The sequence below is a fragment of the Etheostoma spectabile genome, chromosome 5 (assembly GCF_008692095.1).
Source record: "Etheostoma spectabile isolate EspeVRDwgs_2016 chromosome 5, UIUC_Espe_1.0, whole genome shotgun sequence".
Taxonomy (NCBI): domain Eukaryota; kingdom Metazoa; phylum Chordata; class Actinopteri; order Perciformes; family Percidae; genus Etheostoma; species Etheostoma spectabile.
This window is the reverse complement of record NC_045737.1, coordinates 15,754,397-15,759,881: the sequence shown is the minus strand read 5'-3', so window position 1 is coordinate 15,759,881 and position 5,485 is coordinate 15,754,397.

The window sequence follows — 5,485 nt, the reverse complement described above, 5'->3', positions numbered from 1 at the left end:
GAAAATATCAGAGAGACTCTGACACAATATCCCAGGGATGATGAACAAAGACAAGAAACACTGAAGTTGACTGAGAAGCAGATCTGTATCCATGCGTCATAATTTTCTCAATATCACTGTGACGTCATGGACTTTTCATTTTTAGTTTTAGCAGCCAATATAATTCCTTATGTGACCATGACTGCTTTTCCACTGCTGAGGTTATTATTTATTAATGTCTGTTAGTCATGATAGCTCAAAAACATTTCATCAGATTTCAATTTAATTTGGAGGAATGTTGGACAATGGATCACAGGAACAAATTACTATTTTTGTATCCAGGAATGTCCACTAATGTAATATCTTCACATTTTAAATGCTTACACTGTATAGGATGTTCACCAAAGCTGCACAATCCCTTGAGCAAGTCTGTACAAAGAATGTTGTATTACTTATGAGATAAGTTTTATCTGCTTTTGGATCCAGCTCTGTATCTAACTACCAATCAAAATTTGCATTGTTGGGGAAACTACAGTAACACTTGTATATATACAAATGCTCTCATTGTTTTGTGGTGCAATTTTTTACCCGTGTATTCATTCTGTGACCTGAGTTCAATCACTCGGGCAGACGGCGCAGACCCCACCTGTTGAGTGTAAAAATAAGACGTGGGATGTGACTATTGTGCATGCGCACAACACAATGTCTATGTTATATACAGTATATCATTCAGCCCTAATACTGTGCTCTACCACTTGTTTTGATTCAACAGTATTGACCAACAGATCTTGCATTCATATGTTCATAAGTGAAAACCTGATTTTTCCCGTAAATATACCATTACCATATAATGTTGTTTTACAGCCGATTGTTCCTTCTTATTGTTATTCAGTGTGCCAATGTGCTGCAATAGCAGCAATTGGCGCAATGACTTTTATTGCCCATACTTATTATTATTATTCCGCCAGATTTTTGTCCCACTACTAGTCCCAGAGCGTTGCCAACACGCGCACACAAAATACATCAAACGAAATTGGCAAAAAACGGCAAAAAAAATTTCATAGACTTTAATAGGAAATGTTCAGGAAATTGCTCAAAATGCCACCTCTTTGGGGCCATGCTGTATCACCATACTTTAACGTGGAAACATAATTAAAAGTTTAAACCGAAGACAAGACTTTGGCGTTTATTGCGCTGAATGGGTATTCAGATATCAAGCTTGGTTTCTCCAAAATCACAGTTTACGTATCGTCCTGTTTTCAGACCGCTTCCGATTTTCCAATGTGTGTGTACGTGGCGGAATGTTGAGAGCTAGAGTGGAGGACAGAGTGGGGAGATTCAAAAAAATCATCTTGGTTCTCTCGCTATATCTTGCTCCCATGCCAACAATTTTAACTTATCATGAACAATTTATACATCAAAACGTAGGTATTCTTGTCTAGTTTTCAGCTAATGTGCTAATTTATGCGATATGAATTATACTTTTTGCTCAGCAACCTTTCAAATGACAAGAGTTCCAAATCCTCCTCCATTTACTGCCACATTAAACATCGTCCACATTTCTGAGCAAAACGCAGAGCGAACCACTTTTTTAAATCGCTAATTGATATGCCCACATTTTTAAGTTTATCCACATAAATTTTATATCAATATGTTCGCAAAAGCGTTCTGGTGCCCACAAGGAGGTTATTCTATTGATATTTTGTATCCTTTTAGTGATATGATCAATTGTTTGAGAGCTTGTTCAGTGCCTGAATAGCTTGTGACACAGCTGACAGGCACAGCAGGTGCTCCGGTCGTTAACTGATTGCAGATCAAAGAGATGACATCACAGAGATGAAAGGCTTCCTAGCTGTGTTTAAAAACATGGCCACTGATAGTTCGTATCCATTAGCAACCATTTCAGTCTCTGTCCCCTTTCAATTGATTTGCTGTTGTCTCCACGACTCATTTTAAAACAGAAAAAGAAATTTGAGCTGTGTGTCCCTGTGTGTGTAACAAGCATAGTGTGCGTCCATGTGTGTGTAACAAGCATAGTGTGCGTCCCTGTGTGTGAAACAAGCATTGTGGGTGTTTGTGTGTGTGTGTGTGTGTGTCAAGAAGGCTCACACACACACACACACACACACACACACACACACACACACACACACACACACACACACACACGGACTAACTGACCAACTGACTGACTCCTAAATGACTTCAGGCCTCAACACCAACAGCTGTTTCATAAAAGACAGACTTGTAGAGGAGGAGGAGAGGAAGGAGAAGAAGTGTGAGTCTGGTTGGTTTAGCGCTAGCTACGTCATAGCTGTTTCTGGGAAAGAGAAACGTCTTAAATAGGTTTTTAAAAGTTATATCTCTGAAGGGTTAAGACACTTTTATTATTTTTTATTAGGTTGTATTGCTATTCGGATGTGCACCAAGTAGGAGGCACACTGTTAAAATTTCTGCTGAATTTTGTAGTTATTATTATTATTATTATTATTATTATTAATATTACTGTTATTTTTATCTCTATACTGTCTTTTTTACTGTATTTCTTTCTAAAACTGCTGCTGGAAATTTTAGTTTCCTTGCAGGAGTCATCCCAAAAGGATTAATAAAGAGAAGTCTAAGTCTCTAAGTCCATGTCTAATTAAAATCCATGTTCACTCTGCTGCCTTGTGGCACAGTCCACGTCTGCAGCAGGAACATTATTATAGTGGTGCAGCTTTAAAGTACACTTCCTCAACCCCATCAGGCTTACAAAGGCTTTCTGACAGAAACAAACCTGAGTTTAACTGCGTTGTCGACCCTCATTTGCAGATGTGTTGTACAGTAGGAGAAAAAATGCACAACACAGCGGCTTAAGAAGATGACTAATGCTTGGGTGGTAGTCTTTTTCATCTTCTGTTTAACAAGGTGATGTGTAAAACAATCTGACAAGGCAACATGACCTACTTCTAACTCCATATGTGGGCCACTAATTCAACTCCTTCACAGTTTGGGCACAGTTTATGGCTGTTTCCCCCAGGCGTCTTCTGTTGAAGTGAGACCAATGAAAGCAGAAGGAGACAGGGGGTTGAGAGTGGGCTGCTCCACTTTCATTCTTCACCATTGTTTCAGTGGTTTGTGTGGCACAGGAGAGGAAGTAAGAGATGACTGTGCTCTGCAAAAACAAAAGCCACTGATTGACAGCAGGAGGTATGTCTTAGATGTGTGTGTCCAAAATAGCAAATCATCAGGAAATATTTTCAAGACAAGTTAATGAAACAGGAAATCTAAAATGGGTTAACAGATACAGAATGTACTGGAATAATTTTTCCAAATATGGTTAGCATGTTATCTACATTATTAGCTACACTATTTTGTAGTATATCATAGGTGAAAGCTCAGTTAAGGACTTTACACAGCCACTGTGTGAAAGCTGATGTAATGTTTGACCTTGATGCTACCATATCAGAATTTAGGGTAAGGTTAAAGCCTATTTCTTTTACCTTTTTACTTATTAGGGGTCTAAACCCAAGGGAGCATGGGAACGCGGTACACATCTCCAACAGAGCTGTGGAACCCTATTGTATTTTTTTTTCTTCATATTCTTCCTTGTTAAAAGTCATACTGCAGCCTACACCGTACACGTTCAAGGGGACAAACAAACACAAGCATGAACTTAAAATAAACATATCCACCACTAGGTGGCGCTATAGCAGAAAAGGCGTTTAACCATAGCCTGGGTCTGTCCGAGGTTTCTGCCAAAAAGGAAGTTTTTCCTCGCCACTGTCCCACTGTTGCTTGCTCTGGAGGAGACTACTAGAACTGTTGGGTCCTTGTAAATTCTGGAGTGTGGTCTATCTGTATAGTGTCTTGAGATAACTCTTGTTATGAATTGATACTATAAATAAAATTGAATTGAATTAAATTATTGGGAGCGACTTGCGCAAGGAAGCTTGGACCCTTTTATAACTGCTTTCTGTTCTAGTTATACTTGATACTACAGTACAATAATAATTATAGCTCTACCCGGAAATACAATTGCAATATTACTTTATTTCTGTCTTCAGCAAGTATCAACTGGTGAAGATGACGTTAGTTTTAGCCTTTTGGCATTGTTATTAATATTCAGTTAGCATTGTATCATGTAAATAATACATTAAATATTTTTGATGTTTTTTGCAGGGTTTTCATTTCATTATGAGTCACTCTGAAACATTGGAAGGTAGTGGTGTGATGAGACACCCAAGACAGGACGAGACACGAGATTGGGATTACGAAACCGAGACGACACAAGATTTTAACACTATTTAAGAAAAAAAAACTTGTACTATAATATCTAAATACTACTTGAAAAAATGTGTCCTTTTTTCAATCAAAAGTCACTAAATGAAGAATAAGCACTGAAAGGTTTTGCCACTAACTCAAATGACTGGCTTCTGTCCTGTAAAACTAATGGTTACACTGTTACTAATTTCATATGTATGGTGGAGAGATAGGAGTCTCTTCACTCAGAGAACCAAGGTTACAACGTAACCAAGCATTTCCTGGCAGTAGAGAGTTGCTTTTGTACTTGAATTTGTCACTGTAAAGTAGACTAAGAGAAATAAAGCTTATTTTATGGTTTCAAGGTGATTAAGTTGTAAAGCTCAAATAAATGACCATCCCTTAACAGATCATTTTTGTGAAGACAGACTCTTTTCTTCTCAACATTTTTCTTCATTGCAGCATTAAACAAGGAAGTAGGCTTCTCTAGTTTTGATGTATGACTATTATAGAATGGAGGGAGAAGATTTCTCTTTGTTTGATATCATTAAAATTAAGGTTAGGTTTTGCTGTCCGCTGCCCGACTCATTTTTAAAAGGACGGAGCAAGAGAGTGGTCTCCCTGAGACAGCACCACATTGAACTGCATGCTGCAGACGTGTGTGTCACGACCAAGAGAGAAGGGGGGGTAGAGCCTTAGTATTTCCTAATGTTGAAATGCTGGGTTTTACAGGCAGCTTTTTTCTTCCCTTATTGCTCTGCAAAAGTAAACTCAGAGTCAACTTTGGAGAACGGGCGGGGGGATCTTCTATTCTAATTTCGAGGTTAAGGTCAGACTCATCTGTCATGCTGGATGCTGCTTTGCACTTGTGTACTGATAACGTGAGACACTTTCTACCTCAACGAGAAATGTCGTCACGTCACACCTTTATTGAAAAGTTAGCTGGCAATGGAGTTTTCAACTAGTTCAGCGTTTGTTAATAAGCTAGCTAGCTACAGTAACAGTTTTAAATCCAGCAGGCTAAAGACTTAAAATAAGAACTAAGAACTTTCCTCCTATTTCTGAACTCAAGGGCTCATTGTTTTGAACATTATCACCCATAACAAGTGTTTTGCCAGTGTTATCATAATCTGCATACATTTAGTTCAAGCTTGGAAACTTTGACAGAATAGCAAAAGTAGCTATAAGCTTTTGCTGGCCCCTCTGGCCTCACCAATGTCATAGTCATTTTGACATCTCTCTAGCATCAGCTGATATTCAAAAG